Source organism: Oncorhynchus masou, unplaced genomic scaffold (genome assembly GCF_036934945.1).
Source record: "Oncorhynchus masou masou isolate Uvic2021 unplaced genomic scaffold, UVic_Omas_1.1 unplaced_scaffold_3466, whole genome shotgun sequence".
NCBI classification, from domain to species: domain Eukaryota; kingdom Metazoa; phylum Chordata; class Actinopteri; order Salmoniformes; family Salmonidae; genus Oncorhynchus; species Oncorhynchus masou.
In genome coordinates this window covers 1-26153 of record NW_027009875.1, presented here as the reverse complement: position 1 = coordinate 26153, position 26153 = coordinate 1, and the positions used below count along the sequence as shown (strand labels likewise).

Here is a 26153-nt window from a genome sequence, read left to right as displayed (position 1 = left end):
TATGAGGTCCGAAAGCTGCACTTTTGGTGTGGGGGACCAAGTCCTGGTTTTGTTGTTCCGTCTGGCGTCATCGTTGCAAACGCGTTTTTCTGGCCCTTACCTATAATGAAAAAAATGGGCAATCTGGATTTAGTCATTGCCACACCAGAGCGCAGAAAAACAATCTGTCTGTGTCATGTCAACACGTTGAACCCTTCACTTCACTCGCTATGATCGGGTGGACAAATTGGTGGAAACCAGTAGTGATCTTCTGCTTCTGACCACTACCGTCACCATTGACTATAGTCTTCCTTGAGAACACTAGGAAAGCCCAGCACTCATTTGAGAGTATAAGGAAAGCCCAGTACTCATTTGAGAGTGTAAGGAAAGCCCAGTACTCATTTGAGAGTATAAGGAAAGCCCAGTACTCATTTGAGAGTGTAAGGAAAGCCCAGCACTCATTTGAGAGTATAAGGAAAGCCCAGTACTCATTTGAGAGTGTAAGGAAAGCCCAGTACTCATTTGAGAGTGTAAGGAAAGCCCAGTACTCATTTGAGAGTATAAGGAAAGCCCAGTACTCATTTGAGAGTATAAGGAAAGCCCAGTACTCATTTGAGAGTGTAAGGAAAGCCCAGTACTCATTTGAGAGTGTAAGGAAAGCCCAGTACTCATTTGAGAGTGTAAGGAAAGCCCAGTACTCATTTGAGAGTGTAAGGAAAGCCCAGTACTCATTTGAGAGTGTAAGGAAAGCCCAGTACTCATTTGAGAGTATAAGGAAAGCCCAGTACTCATTTGAGAGTATAAGGAAAGCCCAGTACTCATTTGAGAGTGTAAGGAAAGCCCAGTACTCATTTGAGAGTGTAAGGAAAGCCCAGTACTCATTTGAGAGTGTAAGGAAAGCCCAGTACTCATTTGAGAGTGTAAGGAAAGCCCAGTACTCATTTGAGAGGGTAAGGAAAGCCCAGTACTCATTTGAGAGTGTAAGGAAAGCCCAGTACTCATTTTAGAGTGTAAGGAAAGCCCAGTACTCATTTGAGAGTATGAGGAAAGCCCAGTACTCATTTGAGAGTGTAAGGAAAGCCCAGTACTCATTTGAGAGTGTAAGGAAAGCCCAGTACTCATTTGAGAGTGTAAGGAAAGCCCAGTACTCATTTGAGAGTGTAAGGAAAGCCCAGTACTCATTTGAGAGTATAAGGAAAGCCCAGTACTCATTTGAGAGTGTAAGGAAAGCCGAATAGACCCTGAACCTGTTGGTCAGCTGAGCAACTCAGAGGTTCTGGAAAACCTTGATGTATTTTTGGCTGTGGAGGAAAAAGGCAACATTGTTGCACTGCTTTTAGAATATCTACCTTTTCCTCTGGGACTTCCTCTTCATCTCCCTTTCGGTTTGCTGGAACCCTTTGTGTCTCTGCACCGGTGCTGCTCCGGATTTCCGTCGTCCATTTGCTTTGTACTTGGATGCCAGTGATGTAGGAGCAGGGCTGCTTTGTCCACTGATGCCAGCGATGTAGGAGCAGGGCTGCTTTGTACACTGATGCCAGCGATGTAGGAGCAGGGGCTGCTTTGTCCACTGATGCCAGCGATGTAGGAGCAGGGCTGCTTTGTACACTGATGCCAGCGATGTAGGAGCAGGGGCTGCTTTGTACACTGATGCCAGCGATGTAGGAGCAGGGCTGCTTTGTACACTGATGCCAGCGATGTAGGAGCAGGGCTGCTTTGTACACTGATGCCAACGATGTAGGAGCAGGGGCTGCTTTGTACACTGATGCCAGCGATGTAGGAGCAGGGCTGCTTTGTACACTGGATGCCAGGATGTAGGAGCAGGGCTGCTTTGTACACTGATGCCAACGATGTAGGAGCAGGGCTGCTTTGTACACTGATGCCAGCGATGTAGGAGCAGGGGCTGCTTTGTACACTGATGCCAGCGATATAGGAGCAGGGCTGCTTTGTACACTGATGCCAGCGATGTAGGAGCAGGGCTGCTTTGTACACTGATGCCAGCGATGTAGGAGCAGGGCTGCTTTGTACACTGATGCCAGCGATGTAGGAGCAGGGCTGCTTTGTACACTGATGCCAGCGATATAGGAGCAGGGCTGCTTTGTACACTGATGCCAGCGATGTAGGAGCAGGGCTGCTTTGTACACTGATGCCAGCGATGTAGGAGCAGGGCTGCTTTGTACACTGATGCCAGCGATGTAGGAGCAGGGCTGCTTTGTACACTGATGCCAGCGATGTAGGAGCAGGGCTGCTTTGTACACTGATGCCAGCGATGTAGGAGCAGGGCTGCTTTGTACACTGATGCCAGCGATGCTCTAGGAGCAGGGCTGCTTTGTACACTGATGCCAGCGATGTAGGAGCAGGGCTGCTTTGTACACTGATGCCAGCGATGTAGGAGCAGGGCTGCTTTGTACACTGATGCCAGCGATGTAGGAGCAGGGGCTGCTTTGTACACTGATGCCAGCGATATAGGAGCAGGGCTGCTTTGTACACTGATGCCAGCGATGTAGGAGCAGGGGCTGCTTTGTCATTACAGGGTAATGATGAGAATTATTTTATTTGATCAATTTTAGAATAAGGCTGTAACGTAACAAATTAATTACATACTTTCTGAATGCACCATAACCCCACTGAATATAGTGGTTTCATTTCAATGGGTCTCATTACTTCCTGAATGCACCATAACCCCACTGTATATAGTGGTTTCATTTCAAGTCACAAAGTGTTTCACAACATGGAGTTTAAACAGTCTCATCCCTTCTCTCTCCTTCTCTCTCCTTCTCTCTCCTTCTCTCTCCCCCAAACCTCTCACTTTCTCTCATCCCTTCTCTCTCTCATTCTCTCTCCTTCTCCCTCCCCCAAACCTCGTACGTTGTCTCATCCCTTCTCTCTCCTTCTCTCTCCTTCTCACTCCTTCTCTCTCCCCCAAACCTCTCACTTTGTCTCATCCCTTCTCTCTCCTTCTCTCCTTCTCTCTCCTTCTCTCTCCCCCAAACCTCTCACTTTGTCTCATCGCTTCTCTCTCCTTCTCTCCTTCTCTCTCCTTCTCTCTCCTTCTCTCTCCCCCAAACCTCTCACTTCGTCTCATCCCTTCTCTCTCATTCTCTCTCATTCTCTCTCCTTCTCTCATCCCTTCTCTCTCTCCTTCTCTCTCCCCCAAACCTCTCACTTTGTCTCATCCCTTCTCTCTCCCCCAAACCTCTCACTTTCTCTTATCCCTTCTATCTCTGCCATTTTCTTCCCTACTCCTCCCATACTCGCTCTCCTCCTTTTTCTCTCTCTCTCTCTCCTCCCTTGCCTCCCTCCCTTTAGTTCAGTAATGCCCTTATCAGCCCCTCCCCTCTTCTCCCTTCCTCTCCTCCTTCTGCTTTCTCAACTGGACTCCGCCCTCTCCTGTCGTACTGCCAGCCAATCCCAGTGTGACTCTGCACCCTTTGTCCCCGGTCACAACCTGGCAGGGGAGGGGTTTGACGTGGTGACCCTGAAACGTAAAGGGGCCTACCTGATCGACCTGAAGACCTACCTGTCCCCCAGTAAAACCTGTACACTGTGTAGTAACCCCCTACAGGGGAACGAGCTGCAGAAAATACCCCTGTCTGTTGTAGACTGGAGGTCCTACAGCCACTGTACTGAGGTTATCTCCAGCCACTCTCATGCCTCTGTCAGGTGAGTAGGGTGGTTTCTGACTGTTTCCTTGATGGAAATTGGACAGTAAACATCTCCTCTCCTCACCTCTTCTCTGCTCTCCTCTCCTCATCTATCCTCGCCTCCTCTCCTCCAGTAACCTGGCACAGTCCACTACTAACGAGATCTCTACAAAATGGAAGGGGGGTTTGAGTAAGGAGGCGAAGGTGTCTGTAAGTGTACCTGTGGGACCGGTGATTGTGAGTGTGGAGAAGGACGTGGGCGCGAGCATAGAGATGGGAGGGTCCCAGTCGGATGTAGCCATCTTTGCCACGACCAAGACCAAAGAGGACCTCCACTCTTTCTTCTCACAGAATCTCCGCTGCCGTCACTACAGGTAATAATAACAATAATAACGATGATCTGTTCATCTTTTATAGAGCTTCCCTTACAGATATCACATAAGATCACATGTGAAATGTTGTAACAGGTGACACAAAAAAAATGAAAAAAAATGTGAAAACAACATGATCCCATGTGATTTTATTTTACCAGTACCTCCAGGGAACCATGACAAAATGTTCTTAGAACATCCTTGCTTCCCTGGGGGGAAAAAAACGTGAACTAGACAAAAACCTCCAGGGGATCATGCAACTGCATCCCAAGAACGTCATAAAAACGCCTTCGGGGACATCCTTGGAACAAACCGGGAACTAGACAAAACTTCCACGGTATCATGACAAAACGTTCTGAGAACATCCCAAAAAACATCCTTGCTTCCCTGGAAAAAAACCCCCAGAGAATTTACTGTGCTGAGAATATAAGATACATTTCCAGAATATTCTGGAACGATTGTTTTAGGTTGGAGGAAGGGATTGGCTTGCTCTGAAAAGACAGTGCTAACCCTCCTATGGAACAGGACCAGCTAGCCCTGGGCTAAGTGGTGCATGTTTTAATAGCTGCTTAACCTCTTAAATCTCTCTTAGCCCATGCAGGTCAAAGTGCAGTGAGAACTGTCACAGGAATTTCATAATTCCTTTATGTGTTCATTAATTAAAATCTCTCTGTCTGTTTCTAAGAATTTGTAAGATTATTTTTTTGCATAAAATAGACAGAGACCAGTCTTATCAAAATTAGATAATAGTATTTATTCTCGGAGCGCACTGCCATAGATCCACGAACAACAGTTTATATACAAAATATGAAGTCATTGGTTATAGAATGAATCTCCTCCTCTCGACCAAGACGAAGCAGGTTCAAAAGTTCATTCCAACCCACTAGCGCACACACTATATCAAGATTAACTTCTGTCTGAAGTCGCACCATTATCTATCACTATTTAGCAGACAGTTCCAGATAAAGGAAAACCTAGGGAGGCTCGCACTGTCTTATCTAAACGCCCCAGAGTTATAGTTGAGTCGGTTCAAACATAGGTTAATGACCCTCTTTGTTTTCTTAAAACCCACAACCCATTCCTCACCAACCTAGCTGGAATGGTGTTTATTATGTTTAATTACTCTACATAATGGACTAACATTATGAATTAACATGAAGGTTATGTATGAGTTTCGTTATGTATGAGTTTCATTTCAGTAACATTATTAAAGTTATGTTAACGTTATGCATGAGTTTCATACATAACACAGAACACTGGAAATCACGTGTATTACAGAAGAGGATAACTACACATTCAGTATCTATAATACATCTCTGCACTTATCAAAAGAGTACCATCTGCCCTGCTGTCAGTTAATCTGACTATTCTCTCTGTCATCGTTGATTTAATTTACTTATTTCAGCAGTTTGAGAGTTTTCTGTATTGTTGTATAATTTGTTTTAATGTTACTTTAATGTTACTTTAATGTTACTCCTGAATCACTTACCAGCATTACGACCAGGAATACGACTTTCCAGAAACGGATCCTTTGAATTGATTTCAGACGTCGACCCTAAACAAAGTCGCGGTCTTCTATTGAGACTTCTGAGGAGTGCCACCACCCACCGCTTCTGAGCATATTACTAGATAACGAAGTCGACGAAATCAGGTCAAGGGTTGTTTTCCAAAGAGACATCAGGGATTGTAACATACTCTGTTTCACGAAAACATGTCTCTTTCGGGATTTGTTGTCGGAGTCGGTACAGCCACCTGGATTTTCAGTGCATCGCGCCGACAGGAATAAACATCTCTCTGGGAAGAAGAAGGGCAACTCATGGTGTAATTATATCAACATACAGGAACTCCAGTCCTGTTGTTCACCTGACCAAGAATTCCTCATAAACAAATATCCACCGTATAATTCTCTTCGGTTATTGTCACAGACGTGTATATCCCCCCTCAAGCCGATACCACGATGGCCCTCAAGGAACTTCACTGGACTTTATGCAGACTGGGAACCATATATCATGAGGCTGCATTTATTGTAGCTGGGTATTTAAAAACAGCTAATTTGAGAACAATGCTACCTAAATTCTATCAGCATATCCACTGTAGCGCTGGAAAAACACTGGACCATTGTTACTCTAACTTCCAGCCACGTCGCGATCACCGACGTCTTGCTTCCAGACAAACTAAACACCTTCTTTGCCCACTTTGAGGATACTGCAGTGCCACCGATGCGGCCCACTACCAAGGTCTGTGGGTTCTCTCCTGGCCGACGTAAGTAAGACATTTAAACGTGCTAACCCTCACAAGGCTGCCGGCCCAAATGGCATCCCTAGCCGCATCCTCAAAGCATGTACAGACCTGCTGGCTGTTGTATTTACGGAGATATTAACTTCATTGGGATAGGGGGCAGCATTGGGACATTTTGATGAAAAGCGTGCCCAGAGTAAATTGCCTGTTACTCAGGGCCCAGAAGCTAGAATGTGCATATAATTAGTAGATGTGGATAGACAACACTCTACAGTTTCTCAAACGGTTAAAATAATGTCTGTGAGTATAACAGAACTAATATGGCAGGCAAAAACCTGAGAAAAATCCAACCAGGAAGTGGGAAATCTGAGTTTAAAAAAAAGTGATTAACCCTCACAAGGCCAATATCCTTTGTCTATGAGGTCAGATTGCACTTCCTAAGGCTTCCAGTAGATGTCACCAGTCTTTAGATGTTGTTTCAGGCTTGTATTGTGAAAGGGGAGCGAATAAGAGCTGTTTCAACAGGCTGAAAGCCTTTAGTTTAGTCTCAGGCGTGGCCATGAGCGCGAGCTCCGTTCCCTTTCCTTTCTAATGACAGAATTGTCCAGTTGGAAAATTATTGAAGATTTATGATACAAATATCCTAACGATTGATTATATACATCGTTTGACATGTTTCTACGAACTTTATTGGAACTTTTTGGACTTTCATCTGGACTTTGTGCCCGCACTTTGTGCATTTGGATTACTGGACTAAATGCGCAAATTTTAAAGGAGGTATTTGGACATAAAGATGAACTTTATCGAACAAAACAAACATTTATTTTCTAACATGGAGACCTGGGAGTGCCATCAGATGAAGATCGTCAAAGTTAAGTGATTCTTTTTAACGCTATTTCTGACTTTTGTGACACCTCTCCTTGGTTGGAAAACATCCCAGAGAAATTAAATCTCCCAATCCAAGTCTGCTGTCTCCACATGCTTCAAGATGGCCACCATTGTTCCTGTACCCAAGAAGGCAAAAATAACTGAACTAAATGACTATAGCCCCTTACCACTCACTTCTGTCATCATGAATTGCTTTGAGAGACTAGTCAAGGATCATATCACCTCCACCTTACCTGCCACCCTAGACCCACTTCAATTTGCATATCGCCCCAATATGTCCACAGACGATGCAATTGCCATCAGACAGCCCTGTCCAATCTGGACAAGAGGAAAGCCTGTGTAAGAATGCTGTTAATTGATTATAGCTCAGCATTTAAATTCACAGTACCCTCCAAGCTCATCATTAAGCTTGAGGCCCTGGGTCTCAACCCCGCACTCTGAAATTGGATCCTGGACTTCCTGACAGGCTGCGCCCAGGTGGTGAAGGTAGGACACAACATCTCCACTCCGCTGATCCTCAACACTGGGACCCCACAAGGGTGCGTGCTCAGTCCCCTCCTGTACTCCCTATTCACCCATGACTGCATGGCCATGCACCCCTCCAACTCAATCATCAAGTTTGCAGACGACACAACAGTAGTGGGCTTGATCACCAACAATGACGAGACAGCCTACAGGGGGAGGTGAGGGCACTCGGAGTGTGGTGTCAGGAAAACAACCTCTCACTCAACATCAACAAAACAAAGGAGATGATCGTGGACCTCAGGAATCAGCAGAGGGGGCATCCCCCCCCCCCATCCACATCGACGGGACAGCAGTGGAGTCGGTAGAACGTTTTAAGTTCCTCGGAGTACATATCACTGACAAACTGAAATTGTCCACCCACACAGACAGTGTGGTAAAGAAGGCGCAACAGCTCCTCTTCAAACTCAGGAGGCGGAAGAAATTTGGAGTAAGTTTGTAACCACCAAGACTCTTCTGAGAGGTGGCCACCAGGATAAACTGATCAATCGAGGGAGAAGAGCCTTGGTCAGGGATGTGATCAAGAACCAGATGGTCACTCTGACAGAGCTCCAGAGGTCCTCTGCGGAGATGGGAGTACCTTCCAGAAGGACAAACCTCTCTGCAGCTGTTAGGAAAATTATGATTAAATGACTGAACAAATCATCTTAAATGGAACTGTAACGAAGTAAACTTATACTCTGATTTATTATATCTGATTAACAATATGAGTTCATAAGAAGGGATTGTGTGACACGGTCAATGATTAATTAAAGTTAATGAACACCATTCCAACTAGGAAGAAAGGAATGGTTTGTGGATTAAGTAAACAGATAAGGTAGTTAACCTATGGTTGAACCGACGAAACTGAGCTCTGGGGTGTTGTAGATAAGACAGTGAGTGCATTCCTAGGTTTTCTGTTAATTAGAACTGTCAGCTAAGTGGGGATCGATAATGGTGAGGAGTCAAAAGTTAATTCAGCTGTGTTGTGTGTCCTGTGTATGTGCTAGTGGGTCAGAATGAACTCAGAATGAACCTTTAAAGTTCCCTTTGTCCCGGTCTGGAGGAGGAGATTCATTTTTTAAGCAATGAAATGACGTCATGTTATTGTATATAAACTGTTGCTCGTGGTAGCATGGCAACGCGCTCCGAGAATAAATTATGTTACCTATTATTGATAAGACTGGTCTCCGTCTATTTTATGCAAACAAGAATCTTACAAATTCTCATAAAATAGATTAAGGGAATTCAATTAATGAAAACACATTGGTATATTTAAATTACAGTAACAGCAGCACTCCCCCAATCAGGCCTTTATGGTAGTGGCCAGACCGAAGCCACTCCTCATTAAAATGCACATGACAACCCGTTTGGAGTTTGACAAAAGGAACCTAAGGTTTCTCGGGTCATCAGAAACAAGATTCGCTGGTCTGTTGAAATCAAGATTGAACTCTTTGGCCTGAATGACAAGTGTCATATCTGGAGGAAACGTGGCACCATCTCTACGGTGAAGCATAGTGGTGGCAGCATCATGCTGTGGGAATGTTTTTCAGCGGCAGGGACAGGGACTTGGAGACTAGTCAGGATTGAGGGAAAGATGAACAAAGCAAAGTACGAAGCGATCCTTGATGAAAACCTGCTTTAGCTCAGGACCTCAGACTGGGGCGACGGTTCACCTTCCAACAGGACTACGAGCACACAGCCATCACAACGTAGAAGTGGCTTCAGGAAAAGTGTCTAAATGCCCTTGAGTGGCCCAGCCAGACTTGAACCAGATCAAACATCTCTGGCAAGACCTGAATATAGCTGTGCAGCAACGCTCCCCATCTAACCTGACAGAGCTTGAGAAGATCTGCAGAGAAGAATGGGAGAATATCCCAAAAATACAGGTATGCCAGGCTTGTAGCGTCATACCCACGAAGACTCGAGGCTGTAATCGCTGCCAAAGGTGCTTTAACAAAGTACTGAGTAAAGGGTCTGAATATTTATGTAAATGTAATATTTCCGTTTTATTTGTATACATTTGCAAACATGTCTAAAAAACAGTTTTTGCATTGTCATTATGGGCTATTGTGTTTAAATCAATTTGATCCATTTTAGAATAAGGTTGTAATGTAACAAAATGTGGAAAAAGTCAAGGGGTCTGAATACTTTCAGAATGCCCAGTATGTAAGTTGAAAACGCTATGTTAAAAGATCTGTTTATGTTTCATAGTGACGAACAGGGCATCTCGTGAAAATGTGAATCCACATGTGAAAGGTTGTATATAAAAATCGACATCTGAAGTGCTCCAAAAACACACAGTTTCACATGATTTCACATGAGAAATTGTATCTGAAAAAAAAAGTTGTGCAAAATGCGAAAATCAAAATGTGAAATCACGTGAATTTTCCATAAGGGTCTTCATTTCATAAAGGCTTTGTTCACATAGTCACCACAGTTCCGATGTATTGGCATATCTGATACACATCTGATCTTTTCCCCAATATGTGAACTGCAACAACAACAAAATACATGGAATCTGATCTTTTGAGATCCGATTTGTAACACATTCAAGTTTAATTGGATTTTTTTGTATGTGACCTGCTGTTACCGCGACACCCACCAAAATGTTGAAAGGACCATTGCTTCTGTGCGCTATAGGCTGAGAAAGGGTCAACCAATTGTAGATCAAGGTCGTCTCTGTGTCGTATTTGAATTCACATCTGATATGCTAATTCCTGTGTTCCAGTTATCGCACGCCAAACACTCCAACTCTCAGCGATGAGTTCCGTAAGGACATTGATCGTCTGAGTTCATACTCTAAGGCTTCCAAGGCCCAGTACCGCCGGCTCATAGACACCTATGGGACTCACTACATCCGCCAAGTTGACCTGGGAGGCCGGCTGACGCTGACCACAGCAATACACACCTGTCAGGCCTCACATAGTGGCCTCTCTACAAAGCAGGTGACGTACTTACTCTCAATGCCTGTTGTAATAGAGGACATTTTCCATTAAAGGAAGCTACAGGAATTCAAACAGCAATCTGTAATCATTACATAGAACCAGAGCCGTGTACTGTTAGATCAGGGCTCTTGAACCCTGTTCCTGGAGAGATACCCTCCTGTATGTTTACATCTATCTAGTCTATTGCTCTCCAACCCAGTTTTTTGGAGAACTGTCCCTCCTGTATGTTTTCACTCCTCCACCCCAGTTGTAACTAACCTAATTCAGCTCATCAACCAGCTAATTATTAGAATCAGGTGTACCAGATTAGAGCGAAAACCTACAACACAAGATTTTTTTGCATGTATTTCTAGACGTTTAGTTACATTCAAAAACTCCATTGATTAACATTGCCCACGGAGTAAATGCATCAGTCTTTTATGGAAGAAACCTTATAAACAACTCTCTGAATATATGGCTCTGTATTCCATCTCTCAGGTGGAATCCTGCTTGTCCAGGGGCTTTAAGGTAAACGCTGGGATATCTGTTTCCTCTAGTGACGAAAGGTGCTCCAAAGTTTTGGACAACCACGACTCGAAGACCTCCTACAGCTCCAGCTTCCTCAGCCACCACACCATGGTGGTGGAGGCTCTGGTTGGCCGGGGAGCTGTCACTCAACCGTAACGACTCAGTGGGTTTCCATAGTTGGATGAGAACCTTGAAGAACTTTCCGGATGTAATCTACTATTCTCTAACGCCTCTGCATCTGCTAACACCCAACACGGCTGTCCAGCAGGGAGTGAAGGTAACCTTTGGTTGTTGATATTTCACTCAAAATCATATCTGGACCTTGAAGCCAGTTCCACAGCTTTTTTTCTTTCTTGCCCTCTAATCAGGTCCTGATTTAGACCTGGTAGGTGAAATAATAAGGTCCAGGCACACACATTTTTCTAGGTGGCAAAGGTCTGGCTTGATATTGTCATTTGTCGGTGTTGTAAACAAACCCCCAGCCATGCAACCCCAAACTGCTCACATCCCTGTTGTTAGCGGAGAGAACATTTTGCCGTTTTAAAGCAGATTTCCTGCCATTCTACACATCTTGCCATGTCTTACATATGTTCAAGTGATACCTGTAATGGGACCCCCCTGTGGGTTGAGGAATAAATACACAATGAGTAAAGACAACATGGCTATATACAGGGGGTGCCAGTACAGAGTCAATGTTCAGGGGTATGAGGGAACTGAAGTATATATGTACATGTACAGTGCCTTGCGAAAGTATTCGGTTGAACTTTGCGATCTTTTGCCACATTTCAGGCTTCAAACATAAAGATATAAAACTGTATTTTTTTGTGAAGAATCAACAACAAGTGGGACACAATCATGAAGTGGAACGACATTTATTGGATATTTCAAACTGTTTTAACAAATCGAAAACTGAAAAATTGGGCGTGCAAAATTATTCAGCCCCCTTTACTTTCAGTGCAGCAAACTCTCCCAGAAGTTGAGTGGGATCTCTGAATGATCCAATGTTGACCTAAATGACTAATGATGATAAATACAATCCACCTGTGTGTAATCAAGTCTCCGTATAAATGCACCTGCACTGTGATAGTCTCAGAGGTTTAAAAGCGCAGAGAGCATCATGAAGAACAAGGAACAAACCAGGCCAGTCCGAGATACTGTTGTGAAGAAGTTTAAAGCATTGGATACAAAAAGATTTCCCAAGCTTTAAACATCCCATGCACTGTGCAGCGATAATATTGAAATGGAAGGAGTATCAGACCACTGCAAATCTACCAAGACCTGGGTCCCTCTAAACTTTCAGCTCATACAAGGAGAAGACTGATCTGCAGCCAAAAGGCCCATGATCACTCTGGATGAACTGCAGAGATCTACAGCTGAGGTGGGAGACTCTGTCCATAGGACAACAATCAGTCGTATATTGACAAATCTCTCTTTATGGAAGAGTGGCAAGAAGAAAGACATTTCTTAAAGATATCCATAAAAAGTGTTGTTTAAAGTTTGCCACAAGCCACCTGGGAGACACACCAAACATGTGGAAGAAGGTGCTCTGGTCAGATGAAACCAAAATTGAACTTTTTGGCAACAATGCAAAACGTTATGTTTGGCGTAAAAGCAACACAGCTCATCACCCTGACCACACCATCCCCACTGTCAAACATGATGGTGGCAGCATCATAGTTTGGGCCTGCTTTTCTTCAGCAGGGACAGGGAAGATGGTTAAAATTGATGGGAAGATGAATGGAGCCAAATACAGGACCATTCTGGAAGAAAACCTGATGGAGTCTGCAAAAGACCTGAGACTGGGACGGAGATTTGTCTTCCAACAAGAAAATGATCCAAAACATAAAGCAAAATCTACAATGGAATGGTTCAAAAATAAACATATCCAGCTGTTAGAATGGCCAAGTCAAAGTCCAGACCTGAATCCAATCGAGAATCTGTGGAAAGAACTGAAAACTGCTGTTCACAAATGCTCTCCATCCAACCTCACTGAGCTCGAGCTGTTTTGCAAGGAGGAATGGGAAAAATGTCTCTTGATGTACAAAACTGATAGAGACATACCCCATTACAGCTGTAATCGGCAAAAGGTGGCGCTACAAAGTATTAACTTAAGGGGCTGAATAATTTTGCACGCCCAATTTTTCAGTTGTTGATGTGTTAAAAAAGTTTGAAATATCCAATAAATGTCATTCCACTTCATGATTGTGTCCCACTTGTTGTTGATTCTTCACAAAAAAAATACAGTTTTATATCTTTATGTTTGAAGCCTGAAATGTGGCAAAAGGTCGCAAAGTTCAAGAGGGCCGAGTACCAAGGCACTGTAGGTAAGGGTAACTAGGCAACAGGATTGACAACAAATAATAATGTGTTAATGTGTGTTAATGAATCAAATTGCCTATTTACATTGACCTCCCCATGGGCTATTTACATTGACCTCCCCATGGGCTATTTACATTGACCTCCCCCCATGGCCTATTTACATTGACCTCCCCATGGGCTATTTACATTGACCTCCCCATGGCCTATTTACAATGGCCTATTTACATTGACCTCCCCATGGCCTATTTACATTGACCTCCCCATGGCCTATTTGACATTGATTTACATTGACCTCCCCATGGGCTATTTACATTGACCTCCCCATGGCCTATTTACATTGACCTCCCCCATGGGCTATTTACATTGACCTCCCCCATGGCCTATTTACATTGACCTCCCCATGGGCTATTTACATTGACCTCCCCATGGCCTATTTACATTGACCTCCCCATGGCCTATTTACATTGACCTCCCCATGGCCTATTTACATTGACCTCCCCATGGCCTATTTACATTGACCTCCCCATGTGCTATTTACATTGATCTTCCCCCATGGCCTATTTACATTGACCTCCCCATGGCCTATTTACATTGACCTCCCCATGGCGTATTTACATTGACCTCCCCATGGGCTATTTACATTGATCTTCCCCCATGGCCTATTTACATTGACCTCCCCATGGGGCGGCAGGGTAGCCTAGTGGTTAGAGCGTTGGACTAGTAATCGAAAGGTTGCAAGTTCAAATCCCCGAGCTGACAAGGTACAAATCTGTCGTTCTGCCCCTGAACAGGCAGTTAACCCACTGTTCCTAGGCCGTCATTGAAAATAAGAATTTGTTCTTAACTGACTTGCCTAGTAAAATAAAAATAAAATGGGCTATTTACATTGACCTCCCCATGGGCTATTTACATTGACCTCCTCCCTCCATTTATTTTACACTGCTGCTACCTGCTGTCTATTATCTATGCTCAGTCACTTTACCCATACCTACATGAACAAAGTACCTTGACCAACCTGTTACCCTCGTGTTATCATCAACATATGGGGGGCGTGGTCATTCGTATTGTCATCAACATATGGGGGCGTGGTCATTCGTGTTATCATCAAGATATGGGGGCGTGGTCATTATTGTCATCAACATATGGGGGCGTGGTCATTCGTGTTATCATCAACATATGGGGGCGTGGTCATTCGTGTTATCATTGACATATGGGGGCGTGGTCATTCGTGTTATCATCAACATATGGGGGGCGTGGTCATTCGTGTTATCATCAACATATGGGGGCGTGGTCATTCTTGTTATCATCAACATATGGGGGGCGTGGTCATTCGTGTTATCATCAACATATGGGGGTGTGGTCATTCGTGTCATCATCAACATATGGGGGCGTGGTCAGTGATCAGGGTGAACTTCCTCCCGAGGAGTTAATACTTGAGGGTGTCCACTTCACGGCGAAGCACTTCTTCTCGACAATCGAGTTCAACTTCTCTCTCGGGAGGAGCTTCCTGCTGACATACATAATTGGGTGCTCCTCCCCTTCCTGCTCTTGGGACAAAACGGCCCCTACCCCTGTGTCAGACGTGTCTGTCTGGACCAGGAGGTTTATTGAGAAGTCCGGGATAACGAGTACCGAGTGCAAACATAGGGCATCCTTCAGGGCCTGGAATGCCGCCTCAGTGCGATGGACAGAGGACACAATCTGGGGTAGTCGTGCCATAGTTATGTACAAATCGACTGTAGTAGCCTGCTAACCCCAGGAATGATCACACCTGCCTCTTGGATCGGGGGACCGGCCATTCCCTAATGGCAGCGATTTTCTTTTTTCTTGGAGCTTCACATTTCCCCTCCCGATCGGATAGCCCAGGTACCCAACCTCGGTGTAGCCCAGCTTGAACTTGTGGGTGTTCGCGGTCAGACCTGCATCCCCTAGTGCATCTACCACTGCCTGTAACCTACGAAGATGGGACTCCCAACTGTCATAAAGATGGGACTCCCAACTGTCACAAAGATGGGACTCCCAACTGTCACAAAGATGGGACTCCCAACTGTCACAAAGATGGGACTCCCAACTGTCACAAAGATGGGACTCCCAACTGTCACAAAGATGGGACTCCCAACTGTCACAAAGATGGGACTCCCAACTGTCACAAAGATGGGACTCCCAACTGTCACTGTGCACAATGTCATCCAAATAAGCAGCCGCGAACTCACTTTGCAGCCGCAGGACGCAGTCCACAAGTCACTGAAAGGTCGCTCGTGCCCCTTAGAGCCCGAAAGGAATAACCCGATAGTAGCCCCCCCCCCCGGGGTCTAGAGGGCCATCTTCCCCTGGGAGGCCGCTGCCAGCGGCAACTGCCAGTACCCCTTCGTCGGGTTCAACGTGCTGATGTATCTCGCCGTACCCAAGCGGTCGATCAGTTCATCCACCAGTTGTATGGGGTTGGGGTAAAACTTACTGACCTCATTCAGGTCCCGGAAGTCATTGCAGAAGCGGACGGTTCCATCCAGTTTCGGTACCAGCACTATAGGGCTAGACCACTCACTGTGGGACTCCTCCAGTACCCCCATCTCTAGCATTGTCGTCTCTTCCCGCTGGACCGCCACCCTCCAGGCTTCTGGTATCCGGTATGGCCGTCGACACGCATTTTCTTCCAGAGTGGTGTTCTTTGGCTTGCAAGCCTCCCCCTTTTCTTCCAAACAAAACGATGGTCATTATGGCCAAACAGTTCTATATTTGTTTCATCAGACCAGAGGACATTTCTCCATAAAGTACGGTGTTTGTCCCCATGTGCAGTTGCAAACCGTAGTCTGTTTTTTTTATGACGGATTTGGAGCATTGGCTTCTTCCTTCCTGAGCTGCCTTTCAGGTTACATTGATATAGGACTCGTTTTACTGTGGTTATTGATACTTTGTACCTGTTTCCTCCAGCATCTTCACAAAGTCCATTGCTGTTGTTCTGCGATTGATTTGCACTTTTCACACCAAAGTTCTCTAGGAGACCGAATACTTCTCCTTCCTTAGAGGTGTGACGACTGCGTGGTCCCATGGTGTTTATACTTGCGTACTATTGTTTGTACAGATGAACGTGGTACCTTCAGGCACTTGGAAACTGCTCCCAAGGATGAACCAGACATGTGGAGGTCTACAGTTTTTTCTTTTGAGGTCTTGGCTGATTTCTTTTGATATTCACGTGATGTCAAGCAAAGAGGCACTGAGTTTGAAATTAGGCCTTAAAATAAATCCACAGTTACACCACCAATTGACTCAAATGATGTAAATTAGCCTAACAATAGCTTCTAAAGCCATGACATAATTTTCTGGAAGTTTCCAAGCTGTTTATAGGCACAGTCATCTTAGTGTATGTAAACTTCTGACCCACTGGAATTGTGATACAATAAATTCTAAGTGAAATAATCTGTTTGTAAACAATTGTTTGAAAAATGACGTGCCATGCTCAAAGTAGATGTCCTAACCGACTTGCCAAAATAATGACTTCAACCTAAGTGTATGTAAACTTCCGGCTTCAACTGTAGTTGCCCAAGCTACAAAAGAAAATTACTAGGTAAGATATTCAAATAAATGCAATTTGTCACATGTGCCGAATAGAATAGGTAAAATGCTTACTTCCTTCACCAACAAAGCAGTTCAATAAATATAAATTTACTATATTTATAGTATATTTACTAAATAAATGAAAGTTTAAAAAATCTATCACAAAGTAACACAAGAAAATTATATAACAATAAGGAGGCTATATACAGGAGGTACCGGTACCGAGTCAATGTGCGGGTATTACAGGTTAGTTGAGGTAATTTGTACATGTACTGTGGGTAGGGGTAAAGTGACTATGCATTGATAATAAGCAGCGAGTAGCAGCAGTGTAAAAACAAAGGGGGGTGGAAAATGTAAATTGTCCGGGTGGCCATTTGATTAATTGCTCAGCAGTCTCATGGGTCTAGATGTTAAGGAGCCTTTTGGACCTAGACTTGGGTGACTGTAGTTTTTGAAACATTTTTGGGCCTTCCTCTCACACCGCCTAGTATATAGGTCCTGGATGGCAGGAAGCTTGGCCCAGTGACGCACTGGGCAGTACAAACTACTCTATGAAGTGCCTTACGGTCAAATGTCGAGCAGTTGCCATACGAGGCGGTGAGTCAACCGGTCAGGATGCTCTCAATGTTGCAGCTATATAACTTTTTGAGTATCTGGGGACCCATGCCAAATATTTTCAGTCTCCTGAGGGGGATATTGTTGTGCCCTCTTCACGACTGGATTGATGTGTTTGAACCATGTTGGTGAAGTGGACACCAAGGAACTTGAAACTCCCGACACGCTCCACTACAGCCCTATCGATGCTCACGGGGGCCTCCTTTTCCTTTAGTCCACGATCAGCTCCATTGTTTTGCTCACAATGAGGGAGAGGTTGTTGTCCTTCCACCACACTGCCAGGTCTCTGACCTCCTCTCTATAAGCTCATCGTTGTCGGTGATCATGTGACTGTTATGTCGTCAGCAAATTTAATTATGGTGTTGCAGCCGTGGGTGAACAGGGAGTACAGAAGGGGACTAAGCACGCACCCCTGAGGGGCTCCAGTGTTGAGGATCAGCGTGGAAGATGTGTTGTTGCCTACCCTTACCAACCGGGGGCGCCCTGGAAGTCCAGGATCCATTTGCAGAGGGAGGTGATTAGTCCCAGGGTCCTTAGCATAGCGATGAGCTTTGTGGGGACAATGTTGTTGAACACTAAGCTATGGTCAATGAACAGCATTATCACATAGATGTTCCTTTTGTCCAACTGGGAGAGGGCAGTGTGGAGTGCGATTGAGATTGCGTCATCTGTGGACCTGTTGGGGCGGTATGCGAATTGGATTGGGTCTAGGGTTTCTGGGATAATTGTGTTGATGTGAGCCATGAACAGCCTTTCAAAGCACTTAATGGCTAACAATGTGAGTGCTACAGTCTGTAGTCATTTAGGCAGGTTACCTTCGCTTTCTTGGTTACAGGGACTATGGTGGCCTGTTTGAAACATTTAGGTTTTACAGACCCAGTCAGGGAGAAGTTGAAAATGTCAGTGAAGACACGTGTCAGTTGGTCCACGCATGCTTTGAGTACACGTCCTGGTAATCCATCTTGCCCCACGGCTTCGTGATTGTTGACCTGTTTAAAGGTCTTGCTCATATCGGCTTCGGAGAGAGCGCTCTCATACATACTTCAGTGTTGCTTGCCTTGAAATGAGTATAAAAGGCATCTTGTTTGCCTGTTAGGCGCGTTTCACTGGGCAGCTGGTTGCTGGGTTCCCCTTTGTAGTCCGTAATAGTTTGCAAGCCAAGCCACATTTATTTTTTTTACCTTTATTTTACTAGGCAAGTCAATTAAGAACAAATGGGTTAACAGTGGGTTAACTGCCTGTTCAGGGACAGAACGACAGATTTGTACCTTGTCAGCTCAGGGGTTTGAACTTGCAACCTTCTGGTTGCTAGTCCAACGCTCTAACCACTAGGCAACAACACATCTTCCACGCTGATCCTCAACACTGGTGCCCCTCAGGGGTGCGTGCTTGGTCCCCTCCTGTACTCCCATTAGACGAGCATCAGAGCCGGGTGTAGTAGGATTTGGGCCTGTTCTTCCCAAAGCAGTATATCCTTAGCGTCGGACTCATTAAATAAAAAATCTTTGTCCAGTTCGAGGTGAGTAATCGCTGTTCTGATGTCCAGAAGCTATTTTCAGCCATAAGAGACGGTAGCAGCAAAATGATGTACAAAATGAGTTGCAAACGATTTAAAAAACATAACAAAATAGCACAGTTGTTTAGGAGCCAAAAAAACCCGCTAGCTATCCCTTCCGGCGCCATTTTAAGTAAGAGACCCTTCCTCTGTTTCCTTCCTCGAAGAACTCTGCAGAACAACTCGTCAAAACCGTATTTGTTTTGGCGACGGTCTTCGTTTTGGCGATGAGACCGCCACTGACACAACAGCCGGTTCAAACTGAGAAACCAGGGGAGACTGAAGTACTAATTGGTGAATGCCTAGGAGAGGAGAAACCACTCCCCTTTAGCTGGTTACCTACCTAGTGTCATGACGTGGCCCTTTCTGGGTGTAGATTGTGCCCCGCCCCCAGACATCACATTAGGCATCATGGACCGCCCTTTTCTACTGTTACGTATAAAACCCACTCTTGATGAAATTCAATTCAGACTAAGCAAACCCCAGTGTGAAACCCCCATTCCTTTGTCCACCAAGCCGTCATATCTGTGTAGCCCACTAGGGGATCTTCCCTATCATCTCTCTCAGGCCACACCCCCATTCCTTTGTCCAACAAGCCGTCATATCTGTGTAGCCCACTAGGGGATCTTCCCTATCATCTTTCTCAGGCCACACCCCCATTCCTTTGTCCACCAAGCCGTCATATCTGTTTAGCCCACTAGGGGATCTTCCCTATCATCTCTCTCAGGCCCCACCCCCATTCCTTTGTCCACCAAGCCGTCATATCTGTGTAGCCCACTAGGGGATCTTCCCTATCATCTCTCTCAGGCCACACCCCCATTCCTTTGTCCACCAAGCCGTCATATCTGTGTAGCCCACTAGGGGATCTTCCCTATCATCTCTCTCAGGTCACACCCCCATTCCTTTGTCCAACAAGCCGTCATATCTGTGTAGCCCACTAGGGGATCTTCCCTATCATCTTTCTCAGGCCACACCCCCATTCCTTTGTCCAACAAGCCGTCATATCTGTGTAGCCCACTAGGGGATCTTCCCTATCATCTTTCTCAGGCCACACCCCCATTCCTTTGTCCACCAAGCCGTCATATCTGTTTAGCCCACTAGGGGATCTTCCCTATCATTGTTAGTAACCAATATCTCCTGTTTGTTTGTTATGTATTTCTGTGATTATTTAGTTAGTTAGTAAATTAGTAATTATGGCAATTTGTGTATGGATGATTCATAGTAGAGGCTGGGTTCGTGCAGATAAACAAGAATTTTACGACATTTGAAATGAGACTGACGTGAGGTTAAGAATAATTAATGAATAGAAGACTAATTGATCAGATATTAAAATATCTGAAGAGTTACATTCAGAAAATTGTAACTTTGTAATCTGAACATTTTCCATGGTGCCCCGACTTCCTAGTTAATTAAGTTCACATGATTAGTTTAGTCACGCAATAATAATTACACATAGAGAATTGATTTGATAAAATAAGTCTTCACATTTGATAATTCTAAAAACACAAAACTACCTGACATGGGCTTGTAGGATATGATATGTACATATAAAGTACATGAGGCACTTCAAGGATATTTTATTCTATTAATTTCTGTTGTTATTGGCCAGAGATTACAAAGAGTTTGAACGTTGGAGAATAAAACCCAGAAGTTTGACGTAACCTGATGAACCTTGTTTGTTATATAATTATATTACCTCTGGTGGGTTTGTTTATTGGAGATTCTTGTCACAGGATGCATAAATACAACCTAAGATCGGGATCTTAGGTTATATGTTATATGTCAATTAATATGTTAACATTTTGTTCAAAATACAAAGGAGGCAGTCCAGGATTACCTGAAGGAGAACGCCCCCCCGAAGAGCAACGGGGAACTGCCCTGTGGGCATCGTTACTCTAATCGGGACTCAAACTGCTGCCTCAGGATGGTCTCACAGGGAAGACTGGTGGTGACGGTGGTCAGAGCCTGGGGACTGGTGGGAGACTACCACTGGATAGCAGGAGACACTGAAGGGTATGTTATGTTACTGCACAATTTCAGTTCAGTACTCTAACAGGTGTAGTGGAGGGTAGACACAGGTAAACTGTTCAGTTCTCTACAGAGGTGTAGTGGAGGGTAAACACCATTTTTTTACTCATCTATCGAGCAAAAGTTTATTGCAGTTTTACCAAAGATCATTTAAATAATGAGAGCCATAACTGCTTTTTCAATAGAAATTCCTGATGCAGGTTATCGTTTTTTGTTGATTCATCTTGTTCTGGAGACAGCTCTGCAGACCGGTCACTAGCTGTCACTGCCACAAAGTCATCAAATCTGAGTTTACACCTAATGCCTAACCCTAACCTTAGCCACACTGCTAAACCTAATGCCTAACCCTAACCTTAACCACACTGCTAAACCTAATGCCTAACCCTAACCTTAACCACACTGCTAAACCTAATGCCTAACCCTAACCTTAACCACACTGCTAAACCTAATGCCTAACCCTAACCTTAACCACACTGCTAAACCTAATGCCCTAACCCTAACCACACCGCTAAACCTAATGCCTAACCCTAACCTTAACACTGCTAAACCTAATGCCTAACCCTAACCTTAACCACACTAACCTTAACCAACCTTAACCACACTGCTAAACCTAATGCCTAACCCTAACCTTAACCACACTGCTAAACCTAATGCCTAACCCTAACCACTGCTAACCACACTGCTAAACCTGCTAAACCTAATGCCTAACCCTAACCTTAACCACACTGCTAAACCTAATGCCTAACCCTAACCTCAACCACACTGCTAAACCTAATGCCTAACCCTAACCTTAACCACACTGCTAAACCTAATGCCTAACCCTAACCTTAACCACACTGCTAAACCTAATGCCTAACCCTAACCTTAACCACACACTGCTAAACCTAATGCCTAACCCTAACCTGCTAAACCTAATGCCTAACCCTAACCACACTGCCTAACCTAACCCTAACCTTAACCACACTGCTAAACCTAATGCCTAACCCTAACCTCAACCACACTGCTAAACCTAATGCCTAACCCTAACCTTAACCACACTGCTAAACCTAATGCCTAACCCTAACCTTAACCACACTGCTAAACCTAATGCCTAACCCTAACCACACTGCTTAACCTAATGCCTAACCCTAACCTTAATCACACCGCTAAACCTAATGCCTAACCCTAACCTCAACCACACTGCTAAACCTAATGCCTAACCCTAACCTTAACCACACTGCTAAACCTAATGCCTATCCCTAATCTTAACCACACTGCTAAACCTAATGCCTAACCCTAACCACACTGCTAAACCTAATACCTAACCCTAATGCCTAACCCTAACCACACTGCTAAACCTAATGCCTAACCCTAACCTTAACCACACTGCTAAACCTAATGCCTAACCCTAACCTTAACCACACTGCTAAACCTAATGCCTAACCCTAACCAGCCACACTGCTAAACCTAATGCCTAACCCTAACCTTAACCACACTTAAACCTAATGCCTAAAAAGCCCTAATGCCTAACCCTTTAGTAATTAACCCTAACCTTATGAAATAATGCCTAACCCTAACCTTAAATTAAGAACAAAAGCTTTACAATATAGCCAGCCTTTTTTACAATATAGCCAGCCAATATAGCCTTTGCTAGCGGAAATCACTCAGTACGGGCCTCAAGGACATGACTCCTCCCAATAATAAACCTTCATCCCTGATCATGCTTGCAGGCGATGTCATGGCGACGTTAGTTACCATAGTTGTTACGCAGAAATACAGTGGGGCAAAAAAGTATTTAGTCAGCCACCAATTATGCAAGTTCTCCCACTTAAAAAGATGAGAGAGGCCTGTAATTTTCATCATAGGTACACTTCAACTATGACAGACAAAATGAGAAAAATATCCAGAAAATCACATGGTAGGATTTTTAATGAATTTATTTGCAAATTATGGTGGAACTTTTTTCAACTGAAGGGGTTCCAAAAGGGTTACTCTGCTGAACCCATAGGAGAACCCTTTTCCAGGTAGAACCCTTTTGGTTCCAGGTAGAACCCTTTTGGTTCCAGGTAGAACCCTTTTGGTTCCAGGTAGAACCCTTTTTGGTTCCAGGTAGAACCCTTTTTGGTTTCATGTAGAATACTCCGTGTAAAGGTTTCTATAGTGAACTCAAATTATTTCTACCTGGAACCAAAAAGGGTTCTTCAAAGGGCTTTCCTATGGGGGCAGCCAAAGAACCCTGTTAGTTTCTAGATAGCACCCATGTTTTCTAAGAGTGTACTTTGTACACTATATAGGGAATAGGGATCCATTTGGGATGGCAAGCAATATGTGCCTACTGGAGTAGCCCATCTTCTCTCATTCCACGGAGGGCCGAGTGTCTACGGGTTTTCTCTCCTCACTCATTCCACTGAGGGTATTAAAGGTCCTCCTTGGAATGAGTTTGATCGCCCTCCTGTGGCATGTCATGGTATTTGAATCTTTTCAGTTTGTTTCCAACTTCCTATTTCTCCACCTGCTACAGGTTTGCTGTGGTCACCTACGGTTCCAAGTCCCATCAGACCGATGTGATTCCGTCCAACCATCCTGTCTGGAATGCTACCTTTGACATGGGTCCCTTTGACAAAGACCTGAGTCTAAACGTGGCTGTCTGGGATTACGATCTTGTGAATGAAGATGACAACCTGTTGACCTGTACCGTTGACCTTGAGCAGGGGTCACACGAACTCTGGTGTAACAACAGCGGGGGTGGGGGTTTATTTCCTGTACACCCTCACCTGTGACCCTCACCTGACCGGGGACAAGTGTGAAAAATACAAACCTTTCAGAGCCACAACACCCTCCACCCCCACAGTCCACTCTAATCCACTCTACAGTAAGAGTGGGCTCCTCTTCCCTACCTTTCCTGTCCAGAGTTCAGCAGTTCTGTACCTGTGGTTCTTGTACATCTCTGTATAATGTACCCCTCACAACACACTGGAGGAAATGCATCCCAGGCAGTGGGTCTGTTGCCTGTACAGCTCACCAGGAACCAGGTTGGAAACAAGGGGAATAATTAGAATATGTTTTCCTCATTGGTGGTACTCGGTCCACCCCCCCCCCCCCCCCCCCCACCACAATGTCTTTATCTGTCATGTATAATCAGAGAGTTTATAGGGTTCAGATGACTATATAATGATTATTCACATCAAAGCTTGTCTGTGACCTCAACAAATTACATTGTACCTTTATAATTAAACGGTGGCTGTCAAACGATTAAATACTGTATGTAAATATGAATATTGATTGAGCATACTCTATAGCCACCGATTTTTAACAATTTCTTCATTCAGTCTGTACTAGATGTGGGGGGCGAAAGTTGACAGTGAATCTCAGTTATTTAACACCCAATTAATCGAAGACTCATTCTAAATGTTTGATGTGATTCCAATTAATCAGTGAAAAGAGCTTGAAAACCTCTAAAGCAAAGATGTCTATGGTTTTGATGATGTTTTCTTTAAAACATATATTATAGTTAAACATCACCAATAAGTACATCAGATGAATCTATCCATAAACCAAGGTATCTTCCCAAGGGAATGGAAGTCAGCTGCTGTTGCCACCATGTTCTAAATTATCTAGTATTAGCATTAGTCAGTTTTCAGGTTCAAGTCAATAATATAGACCTAGAAGCATTTCACCAATTGTTTCAAAGGCTGCAGAATGAGTGGTTTTCTAAGCAATTGACTGATCATTTGAATACTAGTGATTTCTCATTATAACCCATGCAATTTGGCTTCAGAGATTTATTTTTGGGAAAGTGGAAGTGGTAGGAGCTGTGTTTTATATATTTGCTAAAAGCATTTGATACTGTAAATCACAGAATACTACCTCGAATCCAGGAAGGTTAAATTATTCCCCAATGTTTTAAAATGGATGGATTCATTTATCTGACAGAATACAGTGTTATAATCAACCAGAAAGTCTCATTGTCTGGCAACTGTGCAATGGGGTCCCACAAGGATCCGTTTTAGGGTCTTTACACTTTAGCTTATATAGAAAAGACAAGCTTCATGTGTCACGGTGTTGATATATAATATGCAGATGATGCTTATATACACATGCAGCCAGTGAAAAATAATATCTGCACCAGGGACTACAGACAGACAGGTGTCTCAATCTGGAATATTTACAGAAATGTTCATTGATGTACTTTGTCCCTGTTAAATAAATGTATAAATCAAATGACTGTAGTTGTGGTGTTGTACTAACTCAGTCTGTCCTATAGATGGCAGCACTGCTACAGCTGCAGTAACTCAGTCTGTCCCATAGATGGCAGCACTGCATCAGCTGTCCTGTAGTAACTCAGTCTGTCCTACAGATGGCAGCACTGCTACAGCTGCAGTAACTCAGTCTGTTATAAATGGCAGCACTGCTACATCTGCAGTAACCCAGTCTGTCCTGTAGATGGCAGCACTGCTAGAGAGATACATAATATTTTATGGCATCCATCAGCCACAGATCTAGGAGCAGTTTAAACTATACACATCATAATACGAAGGGGGAGGGAGAAAGAGTTTGGGAAAGAGAGGAACAGGAGAAAAGGAGGGAGGAACAGCAGGAGACAGGGGGAAGAAGAGAGAGAGAGGGAGGGAGAATAGGGGGGACAGGTTGGGAAAGAAGAGAAACAGGAGGAAGAGAGAGGGAGGAAGAGAGGGGAAGAAGAGAGAGAGAGAGAGGGATGAAAGGAGGATAGATGAACGAGCAGTTCCCCTGCTGGTGCATCAACTTGAATCTACTAGAGGCACTTCATCTCCTCTTATTTTGTAAACCTGTCTCTGGACTTTTAGTTGAATCCCGAGCTGACAAGGTACAAATCTGTTGTTCTGCCCCTGAACAGGCAGTTAACCCACTGTTCCTAGTCGTCATTGAAAATAAGAATTTGTTCTTAACTGACTTGGTATTTGTTCTTAACTGACTGGTACCCCCTGTATATAGCCTCCACATTGACTCTGTTCCGGTACCCCTGTATATAGCCTCCACATTGACT

At 44.3% G+C, this 26153-nt stretch overlaps 1 pseudogene; it reads left to right on the top strand.

Annotated features, from left to right (window-relative positions):
* The first annotated feature begins 2375 nt into the window (after positions 1–2375).
* Positions 2376–24189, top strand: LOC135534475 (perforin-1-like; annotated as a pseudogene).
* The last annotated feature ends 1964 nt before the right edge of the window (positions 24190–26153 follow it).